The sequence below is a fragment of the Coturnix japonica genome, chromosome 6 (assembly GCF_054131305.1).
Source record: "Coturnix japonica strain WE chromosome 6, WE-NBRP24, whole genome shotgun sequence".
NCBI classification, from domain to species: Eukaryota; Metazoa; Chordata; class Aves; order Galliformes; family Phasianidae; genus Coturnix; species Coturnix japonica.
In genome coordinates, this window is record NC_140668.1 from 27,563,041 (window position 1) to 27,575,538 (window position 12,498).

A 12,498-nucleotide genomic window follows, 5' to 3' on the forward strand; every position below is an offset into this window, starting at 1 on the left:
GTGGTTGATGATTGCAGCTGCTTAAACTGCTGTCAGCTGGCTTGAAGTAAATGTGATTTATCTTCTTCAGATTGTACGGCGTCGTGTCCATGAACTTCCAGGGTTCCCATTAAAATCTGACAGAACATCAGAGTACCAGAAGCTTCTCATATTGTGGCTCTGGAGGTAAGAGCAAAAGACACTATGCTTTATTCTGTGTTCAGCAATGATGTCCAAGCCCTTTGCAAAGTTCTTGTGACATAAAAGAGAGCTTAAGGAAATGGGTGGGAATTTTGAACGTGAACAAATACAATGGTAAGATGTTAAGAAATATAGACTGGATGCTGTGTCTTACATATCTTTGTGATGTCTTGTCCACAGATTCTAGAAGTTAGAAAACAGACTGAAGAATTCAGTCCAATTCAGTTTCTAGTGAAACAGCTTATGCTTCATTAGGAATTCAGTTTTTCTTCTTCTTGAGTATATCTTATGAATTTATGAAAATCAAAACCCAAGTGCTGTTTTAGAAGTTTAGAAAGGTTCATTGGGTTGCATAGCAGTTCTGGCAATCAATAGTGAATTTGTCTATGTGGGAACATAACAGAGTCTCCACCCTTAGCACCAGGTCAGCCTGAATCTGACTGTCCTTCTCAAGGTATACATTTTTGGAAGAATTAATTTACCTGAGGACGTGTGCAGGAGAAATAAAGGTAGGAGAGGAATCCTCTTTTGACATTCCTAAAATGAACAATGTGATTTTCTTTAATCCCAAGTTAGCCATTACTTGTTTAATTAATCCTGATAATTCAGTCACCGTTTGTTGGTTGTTTTTCTCAATATAGGAAAGACTTCGCCATGTTTGAAATCCCTTTCAACCCAAGCCATTCTATGATCTTGCATCTGGTCTTTCACACACTTGGATATAGGGTTTGTTCCATAGGAAGGGCATTTTAAAATATACTGCTGGTGAGTGTTAGTTGTTATGAGCTGGGACTCTTCAGCCATACAGCAGCTACAAGTTTAATCTCACAGAAATTAAAGTTTTCGTTAATAAGCAGTTAACACTTAAAATGTTAATAGCCCTTTACTGCATTCTGGAAATGTTGCATTAGTGACAGCAAAGCCAGGCATGGTTCTGGGGAATGGCAAGCCTGGAAAAGTGATGAGGCTGCCAAGGAGAAAAGTTCTGAGCCCTACAAACCCTGATCATAGCCCATACAATAAACTGATAGAACAAAGTTTGCTCAATACTAGACTACACCAGAGGTAGAGTCTGTAGGAAACTAGAGAAAACAGTGGATTAATTAGGAAGGATTAGTGGCTTAGGAGTTAAGTTAGAGCTAGAAGTCTAAATTCAAGGATCAAGCTGCATGGCCCAGTTAGTCCTAGCTCCATCTGGACTAGGTTGCTGACATCAAGGCATACCGTGATATTTACCTGCCATATAACATGAACATTGGCAGAAAATGGTGTGGAGGCAGGAAATGAGGACTAGATGGAGTTAAGCTTTGCAGCAAGGTTTCTTCAGTGATGATTTGAGAGTTGGGAAGTCTGAACCAGCAAGATAACAGATCTGAAATAATTAAACATTTAACAGTAAGAAAAAAGATAAATTACATTCAACAGCAAATGTATCTGAATATTAAACTAAAATTTATAAGCCCCAGATATTGTAAAATAATTTTTTTTATGCTTCTAAATCCAACTTTAACATGCAATCTGAGCCCAACTGAAATAGAAATACATAGACATACATATGTATTTTCAGGCTACATTCCTATACATTCCAGATATAGGGATAAAGTATCATCACAAAGGTTCTGCAGTGGGTGATAACAAAACCAAAGCTGATCTCCATTAGAATTTCAAAGGAGCTGTTTAGCATTTTTCATACTGGATTGGTTATTTACAGATCACTTTTTAAACAGAAAAAGCATTGGAAAAGGTTTATCATCTAATAAATCAAAACAATTGTGAATTCAAATCCCAAAGCATAACAGAAGCTGTCTCTTATAAAATATTATGTATGTGACACTACATTGCATAGCTGAATGGAAAGTGCTACTATGAAGAATTGGAAATAATTAAAAATGCAAAAGCGCATTGTGAAAAAGAATGGACTTAAGATTTTTAGTTGAGATTCTTATGGGAATCCAGTTGGGAAGCAAGTCATTATATATACCTTCTCACGTTTTCTGATGGACTGTTTCAATCTGACAAAGTACATAATTTTGTAAGTATATGCATTTCAGTATGACAGCTGATAAATTTATCCTAATATTTTCGTCAGTGAAATTTCATCTTCTAATTTAAATCTTGATACTTGAACTGATAATTTTGGGGATACCAAAACTAATGCTATTAAACCTATAAGCTGTTGAACACCTTCAGAGGACTGAAATGAAATATCCCTAACTAGCTATGAGAATAACCATTTGAATTAAAGGAATGTTGTCTCCACATTCCATGATCTCTCAGAAATAAAACTGACGATGGTAAAATATTGCACTACAATCAGTTTAAGTGTTCAATAAATGAAACAAAAGCTAAAAAAGTTTGGTTACGTTGATCTGGGTGCAAGGTTGAAGTGCAGATAGTTTTAGGTTTTTTGTGCGCATGTTTTAAGTTTGGCAATGTGTGCTGCTCTTTCAGTGCTTACACATTCATTTTCCATTTTAAAATCTACTTCAGCACTAATCTGATATCCTACAGCTGCTCCTTCTTTCAACGTAGCAGCTGGGGGAAGCACTTGCTATAAGTTACTAAGGTGTCTATGCTTATAGGTGCAATCTAGTATGTTTTACCAGAACATTTTCTATTTTGCCTCACATCTGCAAGAGAAGAAACTGTCTCCTGAGATGACTTCTTTCATCTTAGGTAATCTGAGCAGCTGCAATTTCTATTTCTGTGTAAACAGTGTAAGAAATTTAGAACATTATAGTGGCGGTAAATATTGCTCGTAGAGTCGTATCTTTGCTTGCTGTGGTGTTTTCTGCCTGCCTAAGCAAAATCACTTTCAAATTTTACCTGAGATTTTTGGATTACTTTTCAATAGAACCTCATACTTTTATGAGCCTCAACGTCTGGCACTCCAGAAGAATGCTTGGGAAGTTCTTGCTCTAGGAGTAGGTTTGCAAGTATTTTTAATGTTTCTGTTTTAAAGCTAGGCAAACTGTAAATATCAGAATATGATTATGTAACTAAAAAAGTTACTCATCCACTTCATTAAAACAGTGCAGCTTTAGTTCCTATTTACTTCAGTCTTTCTACCTTTTGCTTTCTCTTTAGTGTTTGCAGCTGTTGTCCTGTTAAATAAGGACAGCAGCCACCATCAGGACTGTGCTTTTATGAGCTGTTAAAGTTCTACCATTCACCACTGCCATAGCAAGTGCACGTTTATCAGCCTGGTGGCACACAGGGAGCCTCTGATGTGACAGTCCTGTCTTGTAACATACTCTGAACCTGGAAGTACTCAGCAGCTAGTCTGCTCATGTTGATTTCTATGTTAAACAAAGTGTCCAAAGTGCCAGAAGAGTGATACCGAACGCATTACATTGCTGTAGTCAACTAACGATATTTCTCCTTCCTTTAGCTCCTTAGCATCGTCTTTAGCTGAGTAGGGAAGAACACAAATTGCATGACCCTAGGGAACCTTGTTTCAACATTTATTATTGGAAAAACGTATGGCTTTCAAAAGATAAAATGTATTTCAAATACCACATCTCTGCCTCTCAGCTCTGCTGAGCTGTATGCAGCTGTGATGTATGCCTCGTACACTCTCTGTTGACAGATGTGAAGTTCACGTAAGAGCAGAATTTGACCAGCTAAATTTAACATAATAGAATGACAAATGCTCCATAGGCAAAGGATTTCCTAAACATTCAATGCTACAGTACATCTGATTTCTGTTTTCAGATTTAGCCCTAGCTAGCCTGGTTATGGGGATATGCAGTAACAAACTAGCAAAGGAATATGTTTATTTTTTGGTAGTGACCTAAAATATGTAGTGTTTAGAGCGATGGCTACTTAGTAACACAGGGAGGGATTTATTTGAATCTAAATTTACCTTTATATTTTTATCCTTTTTTTTCTCTTTTGTTCTCAATTATCTGAGCAATATTTTTATCTTAGAATGTATTAAGGAAAACATTCAAATTACTTCAATTACTTAACAGTACTGATTGAGGTTTTAAAATTCAAAATAATAGATCCTTCATCCTTAACTTTATTTTCTCCTTCCCTTAGAAACTACAGAATCTTTTGAGTTGGAAGGGACATTTAAAGGTCATCAAGTCCAATTCCTCTGCAATGAACAGAGACACCCACAGTTCCATCAGGTGCTCAGAGCCCCATCCAGCCTGACCCTGAATGACTCCAGGGATGAGGTTTCTACTGCCTCTCTGGGCAACCTGTTCCAGTGCCTCACCAGTCCTGTAGTAAAAATGTTCTTCCTTATATCCAATCTAAATTTCTTCTCTTCAAGTTTGAAACCATTTTCCCTTGTGTTGTCACAACAGACACTGCTAAAGAGTATGTCCACTTCTTTCTTAGATCTTTACATTAAATATTGAAAGGCAGCTATCAGGTCTCCCCAGAGCCTTCTCTTCTGCAGGCTGCACAGCCCTGGCTCCCTCAGCCTGTCCTTGTAGGGGAGGCATTCCATCCATTGGATCATTTCTGTGGCCTTCCTCTGGATGTGCTCTAGCAGGTCCACATTTCTCCTGTACTGAGGTCTCCACACTGGGATGCAGTACACCAGTTGAGGGCTCACCATCGCAGAGCAGAGGGGCAGGATCTCCTCCCTTGACCCTCTGACCATATTTCTTTTGATGCAGCCCAGGATACATTTGGCTTTTTTGCCTGCACATGTCCAGATTCCACCCCCTGTACCCGTAAGTCCTTGGCAGGGCTGTACTCTACTGTTACATCCCTTAGATTTTACTGATACTAGGGGTTGCCACGACCCAGGTACAAGACCTTGCACGTGAATTTGTAGAACCTTATGATGTTCACCTGGGTCCACCACTCAGCCTGAATAGAAACCAGTCCTTCAGGTGTGCTGACTGCACCACACAGCTTGGTGTCATCTACAGACATGCTGAGGGTGCACTAGATCTCTGATGAAGACATTAAAGAGCGCTGGTCCCAGTACTGACCCCTGAGAGACACCATTGTCACTGACCTCTATCTGGACATCAAGCCATTGACCACCACTCTCCGGGTTCAATCTTGCAATCAGTTCATTGTACATTGAAAAGTACACCCATCAAATCCATATCTTCCCAATTTGGAGTGAAGGATCTCATGGGGGGCTGTGTCAAAGACCTTACTGAAATCCAAATAGATGACATCAGTTCTCTTCCTTTGTCTACTGATGCAGGCGTGCCATCATTAAAAGTGACAACATTAATCATGCAGAACTTTTCCTTGGTGAAATGACATGATATGAAGAAAAAAAAAGAAAAAAAAATAATAATTCAATTTATATTTTTATCACATTTCAAAGAAGGTATGAAAAGTAATGTTGGGAAAGATCTGTCCAATCCTGACAGTTCCTGGGTATACCCAATTTGTAGCATCAGTAAGAAATTCAAACTTGGATTCTTCCATTACTGGATGAGTGAGCAAACTGATGGGAAGTCAGCTCTTCAGAGTAGTTAAAAAGGATATCATTCCTCAACTTCTCTTCTGAAAGCTTCACTCTAAAATAAAGTATTTTTTCAAGCTCTAATGATAAAGTTTTGTACACAGCTCAAAGCATTCTTTTCATCTACTGCAATTTGGAAGAAAAAGAAAAAAAAAAAAAGTTATGTGTTGTACAGCCAAAGAATTCTTCTCTATGATAGTTATTACTTCATTGTAACCCTGCACTACAGACAGGCCACTGCTGGGGCACACATGCTTCAGCTGCGCATCTAAGAGACTAAATTTCAAATATTTGCAAGTAGTACAATTTCAGTAATATCTGACCACTTATCTAAAGAGTAAACTTGGCTTTATATTGTCTCCTTGAAGCAAACCTTGCCTATACTGGGACCTGGGGAAAGAATTTACTGAGAGGAACCAACTGTTTGTCAAAACACGATTTTGAAACTGACTAGAGCTATTCTTACTAGGGCGAGAAGCAAATAAGCTAAATTCACAAGGTAAACCACCAAGTATTTCTGGAAGACTGCAAAAGTTGTCTGAAGGAGACCGTCAGCATTTCCCCTTTTCCCATGATGTCATTAGCTCAGTCTTATGGACTCTGTACCAGGATCCCACTAATCTTCTACAATCTGGCTCAGTTTCTTTCCTTGTGGCTGCTCTGTGCCTCCTCCATCCTTGTCTAGTGTCTCTTCTGTTCCCCTCTGTGTTCAGGCTGGAATCACATTCCCTTTGGAAATTGTGAAGGAATATTTTTATGGCTAGTTTAGCTACATATATCTGGGTATTTATTTGTATGTTTTGTTGATTAGTATGTTTTGTTTTCCTTTTTTGTTGTAAAGCTGAGTGGGTACTGGTCTAGTATCACACACTTTATTTTATCTGTAATCAGAAGGAAACCCTTGTTAACATAAGAGTTTCACTTACTAGGCTTCCTGGCTATCTTTAAGCCTTACAAAAGCCTGCCTATGCAGCTCAAGCTACTTCTAAACATACAGCTGGAGCCCCTGTTTGTCTTAGAAGGCAAAAGTTATCACTGCAAATCAAAAGGATTCAAAAATCTGATACTTTCACTTGAGCCTTTTACTGGTAGGGGTAAAACAGAAGAAAAAAAAAAAAAAACCTCGAAAATATATGCAGGATTAAATATTTTGAGTCTTCCTTCCTAGATGAATTATTTTCAAAATTTGTTTTTCAGCATTAATACAACTGTGTTGAAACTGATTCTGTAACAGTGCACTGACAACAAACTAGTAAGAAAATGCTGGGTGTGGTGCCCCTGGACACACCTGTTCATCGTTATTGTAACGAGGGAGAGCTGTGAAATCAGAGAGCAAGTGTTGGACTGGAAGAAGTTGCCATTTTGTAGCCTGGTCGGAAAGAAAAGGTTGCAGTCTGCATTGAGCTTGGACTTAAGACCAGCACGGATGTTCAAAGGGGTGCTTGAGAAGAGATCAGTTGGCTGTGAGGAACAGCGTGGAGGCTTCTGAGGCAGCCTGCTTTGTGGTACCAGGTCAGTTCTCATTTCTCTTCTGTTTAAAGCATAAGGGTTTTATCCTTTCGTTGAAAGCATTGTGGGGTAAAGCAAGCACTGCCTAAGATTAGGAAAGTGTGAAACGGGGGTTGCTTGTTCTTAATGAAGTAGAGATTAGTGTCTGCATAGGTCTGTAGGCTGTGAAGAGTGGTCTGGGTTTTATTTGTTGATTTGTGCTGGAAGTGCCTATAAGGAAAAGAGAAAACTGGCTGTTTTTCCACAAGGATATTTAATGTAGGGATTGTGCTGCCAGGGTGCAGAGGGCTTGGTAGAGTGTTGTTAATCACAGTATATTTGCAATTTGAATGTTTTTGGAAGCATAAACAGCTGGAAGAGGAAATGTTGTGAAGTATTTTTTTTTTTTTTCCTGCATATGTTACTATGTAAGCAATGATGTAAGGGCATGTTGGTGTTTCAGTTCTGACTGTATGGGGACAGTGTGTCCAGTGGGATAACCTGTAGGAGCAATTGTGTCTTTGCCAATGACTTACAACTTGTGCAAGTGTCTTCCTTTTTCTGTTCCTTCCCATTTCTTTACAGTGAGCTAAATGGAAAGCAGTGTTAGCTGTGCATATTGCAGCCTAACAAATGTCTTTTCTGAAGGATGTTATCTCTATTTTAGACCTCTGTTAAAATCGTTGGTTGGTTTGTTTCAGTCCTGAGCAATGAATGGGGCAAACTCCCCTTTATATACAATGTGTACTGTAAAAAAACAAACAAATATGCTGCTGTGCAGACCTAGTTTTCAGTCTATACTGAACATAGAGTATATACTGAATATATCACTAAAGCAAAATAAGAGATTTGTACTTTGCAGAAAAGGAGATTGTGTGTTCCTGACAAGAGCGTATTTGGCTATTAATGTCTTTATTAAAATAAAGAAGATAGGGCCATGGAGGAAGGAGTTGTAAAATAGGGCCGTCCCTGTAGTAAAACCAGGCATTCAGCTGTTAGTAACTGGCAATGTTCCAGCAGCTTCAGCTCAGCTATGTTGATTTTGCCAGCTGAGGAACTGACCCTGAATATTATCAAAGTTTTCTTGGAGGTGGCAGGAAAAGAAATCCTTTACAATTTCCTCTTAAAGAACTCAGGATTTCCGTTTTTGTAACTGCAAACTTCTGAACAATTCAGTATGAAATGTGGAGCACAGAGACAGGCAACACCACACTGACTGCATTTGATTAGGGTAATCCTTTTTTTCCCTTCTATGTGGTTACTACTGCCAAGCGATTATTTATCCTACTATCAATTGCTTGAAGCACTGTAGAATACAGGTTAAATATTCTCGTGTCAGTGTGAGTTTTTACTCCAAGTTCTCATTGAAATCTAATGGCTTTCATCTTCAAAAGAAATTTTAATGAGTTCAGAGTATCTACCCTTCTGTTTTAATTGTTGTACTTCATACACTTCACATTCTGGAGATCAAAACCACCTACTTCTCATTTCTTTCTCACCTGAAAATACTGTTGACAAGCTCTTTCCAGAGCCCTCTTCTGTCTCTTATCACAATCATATTAATGTGACACGCAGATCCAGAAATATGCAGCATATGCATTATTGGAACATACATCTAAAACTTATGCTTAGCACTTAAAAAGTTAACCTGTGCTTACCAGAATTACTTTGATACCTGAAATCATAGACAGCTTGCTATTTCAGGATCGGAAACAGTCAAAACAGAGCTAAAGCACTAAATAAGTGGTGGTAAACATTCACAGTACGAGTACCCGTTGACTTCTCCTGGACCACATGTGAAACAAAGCATGCAAAAAGTATTTTTGTGTATGTATGTGTAGGCAGCTGTGAATATGCTGTTGAGCTGTACTTTTCTCACTTCCTTGGGCCAGCTTGCACGTTTCTTAGGTTATATTAATTCATTCTCTTTGGCATCTTCATGCATTCTTTTTGGTTTGATTGTATCCTTTCTTTCACTTGTCCTCATTATAAATATTAACTGCTATTGGCTGGTTGTGATAGACAATAGACAACTTTGCAAGTGAAAAGATAGCTGTATTTTCCAAAGCAGCTGTAATTGCAGTTTATAATTCAGTCAGGATTTAGAATGTAAATGAAACGCAAGCATGACCTGCTGGCAGTTGTAGCGGTTAAAGCTTTCTGAAATACTCATCTAGTCATTTTCCAATATTATGAACAGGCTGCATTTTGTTTATTCAGCCAGCACTTACTTAGGGAGAGTTACTTCCTTTTTGGTTTCATATAAAATTGTGTAGCATAATGTACTTCCATCAAAGTGCAAAACATTATGATGTTGGAGGGTGTGAGCTTGGCATGCCATTGGCCTTGCAGGATATACTATGTGGACATAGTTTTAAGTGATTCTTTGACCCATTCCACAGGTCTGGATTGTCTTTTGTATTGCTTTTAGCAGATTGTCCAGTAGATGATAATCTAGAGAGCTGCATGTTGTATGCTCCAATAACAATGGTTAGCAGGCTATGAAAATCTTGATCTCTATTCATTAATAAAAATGCATTAATAAAGGTGGACAGATCACTTAAGTTTATAAGAAAGTGGGATAAATCAGTAGTAGAACTATCTCTTCATTATAGTTGATATTTCTGCTTTTTTTTTTTTTTAATCAGTTGTGACAGTGAAGTATTAAGATCTTGCATAGCACCAGGCTTAATGCTGGTTCCTAGATGAGGACCAAACCCAAACACCAAATCCTGCTGTAAGCTGTTAATATATATTAGCAACAAGTTGAACATTCATTTTCATACTTAGCTTTAGTTATGGAATGAAGCTTTCTTGGGAAAATGTGATGGAAGAATGCAGCCTAGTATCTGATTATTTTTTGTGTGCATGTAGGAAATGAGCACAAAAATGGATTGCTTGCATTTTAGAGATGTATTAAGCGTGTCCACTGAATTAAATCCAGTTAAGTCTAGAGTAAATCTATTTTCAGGATTTCTGAAGTGCAGCAGCAAAACACAGATCTGGATTTCTAGATCTGACCACTTGGTGTAGAGCTTTTTTAAAAGAAATCCATAGTTAGTAAATGCCGTAAGCCAGTACTTGTGCTTGTTTCTTGATCCAGTTTTAGAGCTCAGTTACTAGTTATTGAAGACTCTTCAACACTGTGCTTTTTTAGCTGCTAATTTACTATCAGCCATCCAAGGATAGATTGCTAGAGCATAAATGAAATGCTGTAATTATACAAGGGAGTGGGTCGCTGACCTTTGGATTGCAATATCTTGTCTCTTTTGTCCTTTCCTTACACCACTCAGTCTATAGGATGAAATTGCATCTTTTTCTTTGGTTGCCTCAAGAATGAGGTGGTATTGGAAACTAGTGAGGCGTGGTACAATGTTGATGTTCATAGCTTGCAATAACTTACCTATTTTCATTTTGTTTGATTTTATTAACACCTGGGTCTCCAGGGAACACAGGAAGGAGGGAGAAGAGGGAAGGAGAGAATACTTCAGCAATAATCTAATGATCAGCACTTACACTTCCCCCCCAAGCCTTGCTGTTATATCAAGTGTCAAGATACCTCACAGCCAAGCAATTTATAATACAAAGTGTGTGTGTGTGTATAAAAGGAGATGTGCAGATGGTAGAAAGCTGTATGTCATGACACAGACACATACATGGAGGACAGCAAGGGAGTCATTAAAAATATGGATTTTTTTCTAATGCAGGGGCTGTTTGTGAGCTGCTGTAATTGGCATACATCAGTGGAACTACCCAGAAATTTACCATCTGAGCAATTAGTCATTTAATGGAAATTAAACAAAATTCCTCATAGAAGAGTGCCTTAAAATTTTTGGGCAATATTTGAATATATTGTGAAAAGACAGAAGAAAACAGGGACTCTGTCAAGCTGGGAATATAACCCATTTCTGCAGTCAGAAGCAGAGGAGTGAGGTGACAGTGCATTTTTGTTACGCTCGCTTTGAGGAGTTGTCTGGTGCCCAAACTAGTGTTTCTGGATACAAGCCTGCAGTCTAGAGGTGGCAGCTAATTTAGAGTTGCCACAAGTATTTAAATAACACAGCAATACATCACAGTAATCAGCCTTAAGAGAGCTGTGATTTAACATGTCTGAATCACTGGGTTTACTGACTTAGTTGAATGAGAGGGAGCAAGGGTAGGGAGAAAGCCAAAAGCTTGTGCAGCAGTTTGTAGTTGTATTTTGTTTTCTTTTTTAATGAAAGTTAAAAGTGAAGATGTGTCCAGATGGTTGTTTGGATTCACCATGATTGCCTGTATTCTCAAGGGCAGATTTGTTTTTTATTTTGAAGTGACTAGTTGTGTAGGAAGCAGCGGAATCTGCAGGCTGTTGACAGTACTATATTACTTACTATTCATGCTCTAGTGCTGCAGCAGCAAACTTCTTGGAAAAACGAAAGGTGGTCTGCAGCTGCCTGAATGGGCAAACTGACGTTATTCTCTTCTTGTCTCTTAATCTCCATCTATCATCTGTCATGTTGCTGTTATATAAGTGTGTGACCATGAAATGAAGTCAGTGGAGAGAGCAGGACCTGCTGTTCACAGAGCAGCCAGAGCCACGTGGTGTGCAGGTGGACAAAATAGCTTCCCTAGCTGTGTAGGAGGGAGGAGAGCATATTAATAGATTCAAGGTTTTACATTCACTTGCGTATGTGCACACAGCACTACTTATATTTGATCAGGGCACTGAGTTTAACGGTGTGATAAATAGACTAAAGGCGATGGGGCCCAGGAGTGTCTACAGAAATTTAAAGCTGTAAAAATTTGTCTTAGCTGAATGCGTTCACTTCAGCAGAAAAATGCCCTACTGTTATATAGGGAAAATCCTCCGATTGAAAACCGGAGTGAGAGAGTCAGTGTACCACATCATCCATGCTTCCCGAAGAGGTTTCTTTTCTCAGTATTGTTTAACCTCGCCTGAATACATGTGATCTTTGGTATACGTCCTAGTTGAAATGCTAATTTCAGCAGGGCAGTTAATTTCTTGCAAGATTTTAGGCTTAGTGGTTACTGATGTGTTGCATGGGATATTGTTACAGCATGGTTTTATGAACTCTACAATTATTATTCATCAAAATTAAGGAAAAATTAACTTATCAGTCTATATTAACATATTTCTTAAACTAATAAGGCAACATAGTCCATGGAGTTTAATTGGGTGCTGTTTCAGAACTAACTGTACATACACTGGGTTACTTCCAAGGTCACTAATAATTATTATGCTACACTGAATAGTAAAATCACTTTTACAGACAATTATGATGTATGCAATGCATAAATATTTCTCTTGCATAAGTTTCTGATCTGATGCACCACGAGATGTACAGTGATGTGGAAAGCTGTTGTTGCCTTTCCTCCTAACAGTG

General features: G+C 38.4%; 1 non-coding gene across 3 annotated transcripts in view; it reads left to right on the forward strand.

Moving 5' to 3' along the window:
• The window catches only part of LOC107319015 (uncharacterized), a 200,968-nt gene that overhangs the window by 125,778 nt on the left and 62,692 nt on the right, over window positions 1-12,498 (forward strand). For all 3 annotated transcript variants that reach the window (XR_014947477.1, XR_014947479.1, XR_014947478.1), the window contains 2 exons: window positions 71-165; window positions 6,824-7,138. This is a non-coding gene — a transcript (uncharacterized LOC107319015). The remainder of the gene's footprint in view (window positions 1-70; window positions 166-6,823; window positions 7,139-12,498) is intronic.